The 15,123-nt window shown below is 48.2% G+C and overlaps 1 long non-coding RNA gene and 1 pseudogene across 1 annotated transcript; one reads left to right on the top strand and one right to left on the bottom strand.

Annotated features, from left to right (window-relative positions):
* Positions 1–4,700: 4,700 nt before the first annotated feature.
* LOC123118042 (uncharacterized) lies at positions 4,701–4,790 on the bottom strand (annotated as a pseudogene).
* A 9,479-nt stretch (positions 4,791–14,269) lies between these two features.
* Positions 14,270–15,105, top strand: LOC123115664 (uncharacterized). The gene is made up of 2 exons (XR_006456689.1): positions 14,270–14,502; positions 14,716–15,105. It is a non-coding gene; the product is annotated as an uncharacterized lncRNA (long non-coding RNA).
* Positions 15,106–15,123: the final 18 nt, after the last annotated feature.

Genomic DNA, 15,123 nt, shown 5'->3' with positions numbered 1-15,123 from the left:
CACATGCAAGGCTTTGCTTGGTAGCAAGCAGCCCAAAGCTAGTTCGTACATGCTACATCATGCCACACTTAAAGCTGTTAGATTCTATATCTCATTGTGAAGGTTGTAACTTTGCTTGGCAGAACTCAAGCAGAAAACAAAGGCATAAAGTAGAATTCAGGGACGGGCTATCGCCCTCAAAACGTACGCACGATATCCAATGAGAATACCTCAAAATCCCACCAGATCTATGAGAATATCTCAAAGCCCTCAAACATACCTTAAAGGCTCTAAAATAAACATAATATTGACAACGACGGCGCACAGAGCAGCTATAGCCCGAAGGCTAGGTCTCAGAGCAAGAGGGACAGAGGGGAGGACCAAGGAAAATCAGTAACTTACCAGAACAAATGTAGCCGAGTCCGTACAGCACCATCACCGCCACCCATGCACAGCGGGAGGCCCACAGACGAGGCCACAGGCGTTGAAAAGAGCCTTCAACCATGCACACACGGGAGGCTATGGCTGGCTCCCAGAAACCTTCGCCGTGGAGAGTGCAGAAACCCAAATTGATGTGACAACTATGTTTAGATTTATGCCAAAAGACTGATCAATATGCAGATGCTGATGAATGAGAAGCAAACAAGGTTGATGAGTCAACGAGTTGTTCCGAGGTTGACACTCGTCGACTAATCGTGACTAGTCAACCTAGTATTGTAGCACTCAACTATTAATATCTAATAGTAGTGTAGTATATACAATATAATAACAGTATAGTATGCAATAAAACCATCAGTGCTAGGCGACGCTCGCCAGGCCCAGACCAGCGCCACGCAGCACCCCCTAGCTGGCCCATTCGGGCCCAAGTGGCCAGCATAAGCCCTCCAACCACTGGAACCCTAGCTTCCAATCGATCCCATTGCTGCCGCCAGCACCATCACGCATGGGAACACGCACAGGTAACCTGCGCCTCCGCTCTTTCCCCACGGTCAAGAAGGTACCTGAGGGCAGGGAGGTATCCATTTTGTATAACCTAGCAGAGAGAAAAATCGGCCAGGTCAAATTCAATGGCCACTTAGTCATAAAGCTGCACAGATTGTCCCTCGCCATGGAGACGATGATGTATTTTCCATTTTTCGTTAAGATAAGACTCTTTTTTTAGCTGATACTTACAGATTTATTTGAATTCATGCATGATTTGGCAGATGCTTGTGGAACTTTAAATGTCGGCTTCATCATTGGTCTTGAACACAGTGCCCATTTCCTCGCTGAAGATTACAAATGTAACCTAGTCAACTTTTGAATTCATATATAGAAACTTGTAGTCATTCAGCAAAAGAATAATCAATATTCGCTCTAGGCATCCGCATTAAGAGGTACCCAGGTAACAGTTTACCCATGTGTATTAAATCACTTGGGTTTACTGGACAACAACCAAAGCCCTGTTTAATTTAATATTCCCTCAAAGCAAGTGTTCCTAATTTAAAGTCACATTACCTACATAAACATGTTCAACTTAACATGAGAAAAAGGAACTTAAAGATAGCTGTCCCATTGAATAAACAGTATTGTCCATTCATCTAATATTTGTAAAGGAGACCAACTTCCTGGGTAACCATTATATAAACTAAATATAGCACTGTCCATATCAGCCTGTCGAAACAGAACTAAAAGCATAGCGAGGCCAAACAGAGACCTAATCAGCCAGTTTTACTAGATGGCGATGACCGCAAAAAAATTGATAAGCTGACCAATGAAACCAAAAGAAGCACGATCCAATTAACTGCAAGTCCGCCCCAACAAAGATAACCCACAAGCAAATTTGCAGGCTGACCAGTGATCCAACTCACAGGAAATACACGTCAACACGTCTCCTCAATGTGCATGCTAGCATCACCATCTACTCATAAAGCGCGTCTTTAGCATTTTATTTTTTAGTTTCTCGGTTTAGGCTGCATCCTATGCGAACTTCACATTGTCAAGTCTATAAAAGAGAACCTTTTGGGATTCATACAGATCCAACAAGGAGGCATACAAATCTAACGGTCTAATGAAACTGTAGAAATCGGCGGTGGTGGTTGGTTTAGCAGGAGCACGATCTTTTAACTAGCATCCCTTAAGCATGCATGACAAGGCATCACCATCAAGACTGTTCACGGGTGTCATAAGTCATAACCCATACTATGCAACAGGAATCCATAATTTCATCCAGCTTTGTCCTCAACTGAAAATAAAGTGTTGCAGCAGAACTAATGGTAGCAACTACAAGTGATTCAAATCTATACAAGTGAGGTATTAATTGAATGCACACAGTGTTGCAGAATCGGGAGATCACGATTCAGAAAAGCAGGAGAACATTACACAATCTAACATAAGGAGACAAATAAACAAAGTTGTAGTAGTAAGCCCCGTCAGTGCCAGATTGATGAAAGACACTGGTGAGCTGACTTGGCACGTTAGCTTTGAAGTTCATTCAGTTTCAGTTTCAGTTATCATGCATGTCGAAAATAACAAGCACATATCACCGACGAATGGTAGTTACCATAGCTAAAGGACATGGGCATAAGTCAGCCTGCGCATTCGGTTTGATTCGGTTCGGTTTATACGGTTTTTATACTTTGGTTTATACGGTTTTAGACGGAGATACGGTTTGGTTTCGGTTGTAACGGTTTGCTTTCAGTTTGGTTTCGGTAATAACCAAATTAACCAAAGTTGACGCGAATTTTTGAATGGACAACAAATATTTTTGGTCACATGATTTGGTCTGTGCATGTACCCATGTACGCAAGATTTTTCTTGTAAGAAATGCTTACGTAGATTAGATCATTATTAGATGGCAGTGGCAGTGTGGCACACATGATTTGGTCCTAGGCATTACAGCAGGTCTGAGGATTAGGCAAGTTTTTAATTACGTGAGGGAGCAAAGAAAAAAAAGAAAAGAGTTTGACCCACGAGCCACGAGCCACGACCCTCCAGCGGCCGGCTGGCCTTTCTTCCTTTCTTTTAGGCAAGCGATCTCCAACGTGCACCAGAAGCCCAGAACTGGCCATACGGGCTGCATAATTGAGGCCCAAGAAAGCAAAACGAAGCGCCAGGTGCTCAGGTCGTTGGCTTGTCTCTGCAAAGTTTAGTACCACCTCACGTATGGAGCTGAAGCGCCGTGAGCACAAGGCTATAAAAGGAGGTGTGGCTCTGGCTTTAACTAAATATCTTCACACTATGAAGGTTCTATCAGTTTAACCGAAAACCGTCGGTTTATAACGGAAAAAACTGAAGGTTATATGGTTTTCAAAAGTGAAAACTGAAACTGAAACCAAAACCTGAAAAAACCAAATTGTAGTTCGGTTTTGTTTTTGGTTTTTGGTTCGGTTTTGCACAGGCTGAGGCATAAGGCTAAGAAAGAAACGCTTGGGCAGTAGGTACAACTTGCAGGAAGCTGGCAACCAAAAGCAAAGTTTCCAGGGGCAAACAGAGGGAGTTGTTTCCTCCAAAATAGGGAACAATGACCAAGATAGAAGGTCCAGAAGTTCCAACAAAAGATACAAAAATGAAAATGGGTTTGGACTGTTTGCCAACAAGAAAGGACACTTTTTTTCTGGAACAAGACATGAAGAAAGGACACTTGAGTGTCAACAAAGGGTCCTCATATCATTGTTTGTTAACGAGCAACAAGCATTGCAGGACCAACTCAATACATGGAAAACACACGATTCACGAGCTTCCGTGGAACAACATTGACATAAACACAGTAAAACCGGATTATCTGGAGCAAATCATGACAGAGATTATCAGTACTTAATCCATAACAATTCCAGAGGTGCAGTACTTTGTCAACATCGTGACCAAAGCTCTAAACTCGGATAGTATTCTGCCGCCAAGTTTTCCAGCTTAGGCTTCAGGATATATACATTTCCTGCACCAACTGGCCATCCTACATATTGCAAATGCTTGTCTTTATCCTCAACCCAGACTGTAAGACACTCGGGAGGATTTTGAGAGTTATCACTATGGCAGATAGCTAATTGAAAATACATTTGCACATCATGGAGCGTTTAGTGTGTGAAGAACCTACTGCCAATCTAAGTTAAAAGGGTGACAAATTGCACATCAGTTGAAGTGCTTTTCTAAGATGGTGTACCATATGATGAAACATCGACACCTTGGCAAAATGACACTGTGTTTATGTGGTAAAGCTAATAACATGTAAGTGACCTGCGGATCCGCCTAAAATATCAACCAGGAACAGAATGACGACCCATGGCAAATACTTGCAAAAGGATTAACATTGGAAACGAACAGACAGGAGAGGGGGGACGGGACCTTCCACGGCGTCAGTGCTAGGGTCGGAGCAGACACAGAACCCGAGAAGAAGCACACGACCCATTGTGCGACTGTGGAGAAGAAGCACACCTCGAGCTTACTTTGGCTGCCGGCATCATCCTGGCCAGAGAGAGACATCAATCAGTTTCAAAAAGATCGATTTTGGAGACATCAAAGACCAGAAAGGGTACAGGGGTCTAAATGTTCCACATCATTAGCACACCAACATCACGGAACAATTCAGTCCTACTATCGTGTAAGTGGCCAGGGAAAAAGTTACCGCCCACATGCACGCAACTGCTTGTAACATATATGACATTCTCATGTAACTTTAAACCACACTGAAAAGCAAGGTCAAGCATCTCTAGAAAGAAGAACAAGACAATACAGTGATGGTATTGCTAGCCATCAGTTTTAAAAGGCTCAATTTTAGAGACGTCAAAGACCAAAAAGATCTCAGTGGTCTATATGTTCCATCACATCATCTGCTCAGCACATCATCGGGAAGATTTGGGTGCAGGCATGGGCTCAAACGGGTATATTTTGGCTTTGTGATGTCTGTTGGGTACGGGGTCCATGGATCATTGGTTACCGATTGGTCGGTCTCGACTTCCCACAGAACGATCCCCGCCCGTTATAGTGCAAGGAAAGTGTAACAAATTTAATGCAACAGAGGCACTAATTCAAATAGTCCCGAAACCTGGTGACAATGACAACATTGTTTTTGATCCAGAAGTTACTATTTACACTCGCTTCGAAAAAACGAAAAACATCCAAATATATTATAAATTTCATCAAAAGTACAAAGCATCTCCAGCATAGAAAATTACATTGAGGTCTCTAGACCATCGGACGACCACTAGCGCCATCAGAACGAGCCGTCGACCTGGCATGGTCGCCGCTCCCCTGCTGAAGTCGGCTTGATCTTGTCAATGACAGCCAGAAAGTCTTCGTGCACGTACCCGCCCATGAGATTTAGTCATTTTCGTTGAACCCTTAAATAGCCTGAAGCAATTGACACCATATATCGTCTACGTATATGCACGATGAGAAACCCTAACCTCATCGCCCCAAGAAGATGGCAGGAATCTACGCCGGAGCTTCACCGACTGCATCTAGATAGACAAACTCGAGGAGGACTGAAATCGGGAAGACAAACTTGAAGAAGAAGCATGGCCATCCACTCGAGCGCCGAACCTGCGAGGAATACAATAAAAAACTAACCTGAACTAGTAACCAGAGCGAAGGCGCCGGGATTCCCCTCCCCACCACCGTCCGTCGGAGCGGCGGGCAGAGTGGAGGCCGATCAATGAGCTAACCGTCGAAGTTTGGAGGGGAGAGAGTTTGCCTTAGCCAGCAAGGCGGAAGGGAGAAACACTTAGAGGAAACTGCCACTTCTCTCACAGACGCCCTTGCTCCTTTAATTGGTCATGGATTTATAACATTTCCTTTTATTGGTTACACATGTATTTTCACTTTATGCTTGCAATTTTTTAGTAATTACCAGTTCACGTGCTATATATTCTTTTGGTGTTTTTTACTCTTGTAGCTTCGCAACAATAGTATGATTACTCATTGTGGTTTCATGTGCTATTACGTTCGCACCAACATATTCGAGACGGGGAAGTCGTCATTGTGTCCCCAGTTTCTTTGCCGGGCCCCACCACCTTGAAGCTTGCCACGTTGCCGAAGACCCCAAGCACCGTCCGTAGATGGGCTACCGCGACCCGGGTCGGCCCAGCGGCATCGTCCTGCACCGGCACCCCACGGGAGGACAAGGCGTGCCCGGCCTCTGGGTGCGGCAAGGGAGGATGAGGAGGAGGAGGGAGTGGAAGTGGGGCTACCGGTGACGGTGGCTGCTAGGGTTCCCTCGTCATCGCCGACAGGAGAGAAGGGAGGGATGTGGTGGATGATACATGTAGATAGGTTGTTATCCATGCGTATAGATAGCTAGCTAGCTACTCCCTCCGTCCCATAATATAAGACCAGTTTTACATTAGTGTAGTGTCAAAAATGCTTTTATATTATGAGACGGAGGGAGTAGCTAGCAAGGTTTAGCAAGGTTGATATGCATGCGTGCGTGCATGTAGTTAGGAGAGTGTAGTAGGAAGATGGCGCATGCAGATACGTGTGTAGCTAAGTCACGTACGCATGGAGCAAGCTAGCAGTTTTGTTTGTTTTTGTGTATTAATTAATCTTTGATGAGATCGATTCGATGCATGGGAAAGCAAAGCATATGTAGGTACGTAGCATGCAAAGTGCACGTACGGGCGTACGTTGACTGGTTGACTGATGCCTAGCTACCTAGTGTTGTGTTTGCTGTTTCTTGTTTTCTTTGGATCCGATCACCCAATCTGTTGGAATCCAGTGGAATACTATGAGATTGTACAAGAAAGGTTGTAGTTGGACTCGGAGTCGCACGGTATGTAGATAGGAAATAGAGTCGTGTCCGAGCAGAACACTTGTATACTAGGTCTCTTATATATCATGAGAGCAACATACACGCAGGGGGAGGCGGCGGCCGGGGTGCGGTGTTGTAGGGGTGTCGTGGAAAGGAGCGTCCGTAGTCAGCCCCGGGATGTAACCATATTGGTGAACCTCGGTAGCAAATCTCGGATGATTGCTTGGTTCTCGGCTGATCAACGGTGGCTTCGGATTTATTCTAACACAACCCAATCACAATTAGAGCGGCGACGACGAGACGCACGGAATTAATTTTGGCTATTCAGTGGATCGACGCGGGCGCGCATAGGTCATGACGTGGTTTCGGCCGGCGTGATGGATGGATGGATAATTGGTGTGGCTAGGTCTCAGACGACTGAGATTTAACCAAGTCCCAGTCAAGTAACATAACATGCTAGAGAGAAAAAAGAAATTATACGGATCTCAATGTAATATAGCATCGACTGAGACTTAACAGCAAGTTTAGCTTTGAGATGATGGGTGCGAGCCACGGCAAAGGTTCGCCGGCCGGAGTGGGTGGTGTACGTATCTTGGCCGGTCTTGTAGTCTGCAAACAAGAAAAAAGTGAGCTCTGATTGAAACTTGAGTGAGCTCGTCGGGTGAGTGCAGCAGCAGCAATGAGCATGCATATGCATGCATGGGGAGTCTGTCGTGCAAATTCAAATTAAAGCATGGCCAAAGTAAAGCTTGTCGTCTTCTTGTTGTTGTACAAAGAAGAAAAAACTCGGGTTTTGAATCGGAGGGAGCTCGATCGCGCGCTGGCTCTCAGTGTCGATCGGTCGTGTAGGTGTAGCATGAGGAGGAGGAGGTGGAGCTCGTCGGGGCATCCAAGAGGCTCCACGCGAGAGGAGGACGTTGGGCTTTCACGGAAGAGAAATTGGTGAGTTTGCTTTCTCAGCGCCCGCCGTCGCGAGCCGGAGGAAGACGACGTATTCTACGTATGGTACGGCTACGCCTACGGTGGAGAGAAGAAGAAGAAAAAGGAGATGTGATGATGTTATGCTGTCCTTTACCTGCAGGATGTCAAGGGGCGACTTGCAGGGAGCTGAGCAAGACCTATACTGCTCCCAACTGCACGACGGACCGATGCGTGGAGCACTGCCAAGTGGAGGGCTTCCGCAACGGGGTGTGCGAGGGGAACTACTTCGACCCTTACAAGATACTCTGCTTCTGCAACAAAAACTGCTGAGCAACAAGATCCATTTCCACATGATCAACCACAAGTTTCGTCTGTACCAAAAAATTTCAACTGTCTCCCGGTTCGAGGTGGGTCAGCCAGCTTGTGGAAATGGATCGCGTGTTCCTGTTGTTTTCATTTCATCCCGGTTGAAAAAGATTTTCTATCTATCTACTGTATGATCTATCTATCTATCTGCGGGTGCAAAATCGAGCTGAGGAGCATGCCGAACCTGCACGAAACCCAGAAAACAACAAGGACCGTAACCAACAATTTTAAGCGCGAGAATTGCCAGCGTCTACAACAATCTCTGAACTCCAACAAAAAAGAACATCAATAATGATCTCCAAGGATGTACTTATATAGAATTATAGATGCACATCGTCATGCAAAGTTTTTGTTTAGATCGGTCCAATGAGTCCCTGTCTCAGGGCATATGAATAGGCAGTTTGGCAAGTGAGTAGTTTAAGTCCTTTAGACCAAAGAAAAGGCCGGGAGCATTTAGGTAGGCCTATCACTCAACCGGCGGCAGCCGATCGACTTATACTAACCGCGTTGGCAGAGCTACTCAATGACTCATTAAATCCATGAATTTCCCCATCTGCGCAGGGCTTCCACAAGGTTCTCGGCCCTTCTTCCGTGCATTAACTCAATGGCCGTCTATGGATTCTATGGTTCAGGTGGACGTGGTCAAGTGTTTCGATAGCATAGACCATCGGTTACTACTTGAACATTTGTCTAAGCTCTTAGGTACAGATAACGCTCCTCTCATTGACCTCATCAATTGCTTTCTCAAGACACCGAGACTTTATAAGAAAGGGAATGACTACTCAAACAGTGAAGTCGGCCTTCCACAAGGATCACCGATCTCGCCTGTTTTGATTCAATCATTCCTGCATCAACTCGACTTGCAATTCGATGCTATGGCCCAAGAGGAGAATGGGGATTCTACCAAGTACGTCATGTGGAGCTCATCGCCACGGCACACCACCTCCACTCCCGTCAAGACGGTGAGGTCATGGAGCACTATGTCATCATCCAGCCCGTCGTCAGAATGGTAACCCCACCATGAGCTTGGGTGCCTCTCGATGCTCTGAAAGCTGGTGGCGATGCAGAACTTGCTCGCGCCCAGGTTCACCAGGTGCCTTTGCGACGTCAGCCACTCGCCGGGCAGGCGGTCGAGGTAGCTCCAGGTTTGCCGCACCACCGGCGGCGAGGAGGAGGAGAGGTCAAAGGCGCGCAGGCAGTGGTCGGGGTTGCCTTTGGCGTGCTCGACGGCGAACCAGAGGCGGAGCTCGGGGACGTATTCCGCGGCGCCGTCGCAGGGCAGCACCCAGCCGCCAGCCTGCCCCCACTCGCCCTTGGCCGTGTCGAATGAGCAGGAGCTGTCGGCGTCCACGGACGACACACAGACCGTCGTGTCGTCCACCACCGCCGCGGCGGAGGGGGAGAACACTTTCCTGACGATGTCAGTCGGGCACGCCGGTCCATAGAGCGACGGGGATGGCAGAAGCTTCCAGCTCCACCACAGGGACCCAACATGCGATTGGCCATACCCAGGGAAGAAGTCGGTCCTCCTGTAGTTCAACACCTCGAACGAGTCATCGTCGCCATTTCCTCTGCTTATGACATAGAGCTGCTGCTGGCCGCCGTCGTCATCGTACTGGCGGTGGTCGTGTCCCCGAGGCCCGGCCATGGACAGGGAGATGGAGTCGCTCTGCTTGGGGAAGCTGGGCAGGGGCACGCCGGCGATGGACCCCTTGTCGATGTCGTACATGACGGGGTTGTCGTAACAGGGGACGAACATGACGGAGCCCTCTGCCAACCCTCTCAGCAGCGAGAAGAAGTGCATGTACGGCGAGCCGACCATGGCCGGAGTCGTCGAGAACTTGATGCTGGGACTGGGCAGACGGTCGCCGCAGCTCGAGGTCGTTGGTAGTACCAAACCCTTCTTCTCATTCGCTTTCGCGGCGGCTGCTGGTTGTGCGGCTGCAGTTGAAGGGTGGAAGAGATGGCGCGCGAGGTCGAGACGACATTTTTTTTAAAAAAGGAGGATGACCCCGGCCTCGCATCTGGGAGATGCATACGGCCACTTTATTGATTATTTTCGAGGACCTTACAAAGTATTACAACAATGTGCCTGAATCCACCATCTTGGCAACATATGCCGCTACTCTTATCCAAAATGATGAAGGGGTGCTAGCTGGGCCACTACCCAGATCACTCACCTAAGCCTAACATCAAAAGCCAGAAGCCGAAACACTCATTCGGAAGCCCCAGCCGAGCCACATACCGGGTTTGGTTCACAATTCGGTCAGACGCACTCGTGTGTCGTCGCCCCATCTTCCACAGGTCCGTCTTCAGATCATATTGAGGCTTCTACCTTGTCTGGCCACTCTGCCATCGACGTCACCATGACGCCAGACAGCAACCTCCTCCTCCGCGAGTCCATCTCCGTGCATCGGACGCCGAGCCTCCACAACGCCATGCCGCCGATATCCGCCGCCATCAATGTGTGAGATGAAGCACCGCTCCACCATCCCCCAGCCATCACGTACTCCAAAACGATGCCCCCAGGAGGGAAAGCGATAAAACGCCATCATCGTCCGATCCTGAAGAACCAGATCTAGGGTTTTCCCCGGAGCATCCCGAGCCTGATGACGCAGACTGCAACGACGATGCCTCGACAAGGGAACGACATCAAAGACGCCGCCATCGTCCGCCATGACCGTAGTCGGCGCGATTTTCATCGGCAGTTGCTCCACCAGACGTGCGCCGCCGACGTCGCTGGTCCTTCAACGAAGCAAACTCCAAAACAATGCCCTAAAGAGGGACTACGACGCAAAAGCGTCGCCGTCGCTCGATCCCAAGGAGATCTAGGGTTTCCCCCGGAGTTGCCGCGCTGACAAGGACCAGACAAGGGTAGAATCTCGCGGATCTGCTCAGCTGACGACGAGTCACACCCACCCCGTGCCGACGGCAGACCAGCGATCAAGGCCCACGCTTGGGCATAGATCCGGCCGCGCCGCCGTGAACCGATCCGGTCACGCCGCCGCCGTCCCTGGCGGCCGCGACGCACCAGATCGCGAGGCCTCCTGCCGCGGGAAAGCGAAGTCGCCGAGGCGCCGCCACCACCAGCCGTGGCGTCCGGCCACGGGATCTGGGGGCCTCCCGGTCGCCCACGCGGGGGGCGGCTCGGGAGGGGCCGTACTGTCGGGGCGAGAAATAGCCCTCTTCACAGGGAGTAAATTCCCCTGTCGCCATCGCGCACTATCATGTTGGCAAACTGGCGGTTCATCATCGTCATCCCTTGCCCAGTTAACCCGCTATCCCGAGTCCTGACTATCAAAAGAAATGAGATGTGCAGTAGTAGTAAGGCTGTGATTTTCTTCATCGAGAATCGAAAAGAAGCCGGAAGTTCATGTGTACCTGCAGTGGTCGGGGTTGCAGTTGGCGTGCTCGACGCCGAACCAGAGGCCGAGCTCCGGGACGTATTCCGCTGCGCCGTCGCCTGGCAGCACCCAGCCGCGGGCCTGCGTCCACTCGCCCTTCACCGTGTCGAAGGCAGCAGAGGCGCCAGCGTCCACGGATGACACGCAGATCGTTGTGTCGTCCACCACCGCCGCCGCGGAGGGGGAGAACACTTTCCTGCCAGTGCCAGGCGGGGATGGCAGAGGCTTCCAGCTCCACTACAGGGGCCTAGCATAAGATGGACCATACCCAGGGAAGAAGCCGGTCCTTGTGTAGTTCAACACCTCGAACAAGCCATCGTCGTCATTTCCTCTGCTTATGACATAGAGCTGCTGCTGGCCGTCCTCGTTGTCGTGGTACTGGCGGTGGACGCGTCCCGGGGGCCCGGCCATGGACAGGGAGATGGAGTCGCTCTGCTTGGGGAAGCTGGGCAGGGGCACGCCGGCGACCGACTCCTTGTCGACGTCGTACATGACGGGGTTGTCGTAACAGGGGACGAACATGAGTCATGACAGAGCCCTCTGACTGCCCTCTCAGCAGCGTGAAGAAATGCATGTACGGCGAGCCGGCCATGGCCGGAGTCATCGAGAACTTGATGCTGGGACCGGGCAGACGGTCGCCGCAGCTCGAGGTCGTTGGTAGTACCAATCCCTTCTTGTTCGCTTTCGCGGCTGCAGTTGAAGGGTGGAAGAGATGCCGCGCGAGGTCGAGACGGCACAGCGAGTAGACTTCCCTGCCGCCACCGTGCACTATCATGTTGGCAAACTGGCGATTCATCATTGTCATCCCTCCCTCGAACCTCGCCGTCGAAGATGTGAATCACGCGCGGAGATCTTGGGATCCGAACTAGGTGAACGGGGGCAGAAAGGCGGCGGCGCACGAGATTTCGTCTGCCGCCCTACCCTAACAAACATTCTGGCTTATTAGACGCTCAAAAGCGGCAAATAGAGGAGGCTCCGCCTGAAGCTACGGCAAATGGGCCGGCCCACTCTCCATGCGCGCAGATTTTTTCTTTTAGCTTTTTTGTCGACATTTCACAAAAAATTTGGTTATTGCTTTTAAGGAGCTAGATACTTAAATCCCTACGAAAAATATAAATATATCTTAGAAGCTGCATCATATCTCTCTTTATTAAAAAGTTCACAATATATTAGAAAAGTTGAGTGTTTTAAAAAAACAGTGTATATTAGAAAATATTTGCCATATATTGAAACACTATGGAAACGTGAAAAAAAGAAAAATATGTCTGAAAAGAGAAAAAGAAAAAAATTGAGAAGTAGAAACCAAAACAATAAAGCATACACCGAAAAACCTCTTAGTGGTTCTAGTGAATGTTTAGGCCAAGGCCCACTAGGATTAACTGCCTTTTAGCTTAGACACCGCCTCTACGTGGATCCCATATCCTTGCCTCTGATATGAGCAAAACAATCTGCAATGTTTGTGACTCCAAACCAGCCTCTAAGGTGGACCTATTAAGAGTAAAAGAATATTAGAATTCTCTCTCTCTCCTTGTTCGTCTCTCCCTCTTAAGTTGGGCTGTTTAAAAGCTTAATCACTAGAGGCAGTCTCTAAGCTAAGAGGCAATTAAAGTAAACTTCACAATGTATGGAGGCAGCCTCAAAGAGCCTTAGAGGCGACCTTAGAGGTAGACAAACTCAACATTGTGGATGCCCGCAGTGTGCTAGTGCTCGCGCACAAACCTAGTGGGCCATGGCCTAAACATTCGCTAGCTCCTTGGTCTTGCTCCTCTCATACATGATTGCTTGACAACGTGCATGTTTGCCGGACCTCCCCCCCCCCCCCCCCCCCCCCCCGGCGCGAAAAAAGGATCAATGGCTCATGCACGTGTACGATGGTAAAAATAGCACGGCCTATGTCAATTGTTGCTAAAAAACAGCTGATTAGTTGACCGGTTCACCTTTTACATGTTGACCAGTTCACCGACAACTCTTCTGAAGACGTTCATGACAACTTAAAAATATTTGTGGATTTGATTTTTTTTGGAAAATTTTAAAAAATGATTTTTAAAAAATGTTCATGTATTAAAAACAATGTTCACAAGTTTGACAAAAAGTTCATGGACTCTTTAAAAAATTAAAGGAATAGAAATAAGTTCAAAATTTGAACAAGGTTCATGGGTTTGAGAAAAGTTTGCAAATTTTAACAAGGTTCACAGATTTTAAAAAGTTCATGAATTTGACTTTTTTTTGCTAATTTGAAAGAAAGTTCATAAATACGAACAAGGCTTGCCAAGACAGTCATTGGTTCCTTCTCAAAAGGAAAAAAAAAGACAGTCGCTGGTTGTGGCGTCGAACAAATTTTGGGATTGCAGCAACAATGCTTGGTTTACAATAATCTGTTGTGTTGTACACTGCTTTAGCCAGGGAAGTCTCTAGAGAAGATGTCCATGAAGAATGATGTGCGTAATAGTACGACACCATTCACCATTAGCATTTAGAGACCATGATAAGGATCATCCAGCCTGTGGAAATGGATCGCGTTGTTTTCTTTCTCTTTAGCTAAACACACATCACATGCATCTATCTATCTATCTATATGTGTGTCATTGTTCAGGATTAGAGGAATAACGTCTATGTCTTGCTATCTATGGGTGCAAAGTCCAACGGTCCGGCTCAAAACGCACACTGAGAACATGGTGGGACTGCACAAGAGCCAGAAGATAGCTGAGCATCGTAACCATAGCTGCCGCCACAATTTTGGCCAGTCGCCAGTTTTGGAAGACGTGCAGCCTCCCACCACATCTTCTTTCAGAGTGTTTCCAAATGAGAGCACATTATCACGTCTTGAAGATATAATAGTTGCATTATAATCCCACTTACATTTCTCTCTCTCTTTTTTTCTTCTCATCCATCCATGGCTGCCTATAAGGGAGGGGTTGATGGATGATGGCACTACCAACTATCTGCATCTGCATCCTCTCCTCTGAATCTGATCTTCCTTACTCCCTTTCTTTGTTGAGCGAGCGAGAGAGAGAGAGAGAGACATGGCGGCACTGAAGCTCAAGCTCATGGTGCCACAGGCAGGCCTGTGCTTGCTGCTGCTGCTCATGCCACCATTCCTACTTCCTCCTGGTAAGCATTTGCCTCCTTCCTCAGTCCTGTATTATTTCTTTCTGAAGAATATGACACTCTGCTTCCTTCCTTCCTCGGTGTTCTAATATTATTTCTCACTAGACCAGTTTATTGCTGGTCTGGTCTGTCAGTGAAAGGATTGTAATAAGCTGCATGCCCAAATAGTTGAAAGGTTCACCGAACTAACACCAGTTAATCACATTCTCTTTGTAGGATGTGTTGCCACTCGTCCTGATCCCACCCAAGGGCCATATGAGGGCAACAAGAGGACCTGCACGGAGCTGAGCAAGAGGAGCCCCCTCCTCTACTGCGAGCACCACGCATGCGTCGTCAACTGCCGCATCGAGGGCTTCGCCGAGGGAGGGTTTTGCAACTGGCTGCGCTGCCTCTGCAAGAGGCCTTGCTGAATGTGACGATGCTGCTTCAGGATGTTGCCAGTGATGCAACTAGTAAATAAGTAAGATGCATCAAAGTGTTGATGTGCATTTTCGCAAAAGAAAAATAAGTGGTGATGCGCAAGTTGTAACCGCCACAAACTTCCTTCTCTAATATTTGTCAACTCCCAGTTGCAAGCTATATAAATCTGAGGCATCTAAATATTAATTAATTGTTCTTGCAACA

This window comes from Triticum aestivum, chromosome 5B (assembly GCF_018294505.1).
Source record: "Triticum aestivum cultivar Chinese Spring chromosome 5B, IWGSC CS RefSeq v2.1, whole genome shotgun sequence".
NCBI lineage: Eukaryota > Viridiplantae > Streptophyta > Magnoliopsida > Poales > Poaceae > Triticum > Triticum aestivum.
Note: the sequence above shows the minus strand (reverse complement) of the source record. Positions and strands in the feature narration are given on the sequence as shown.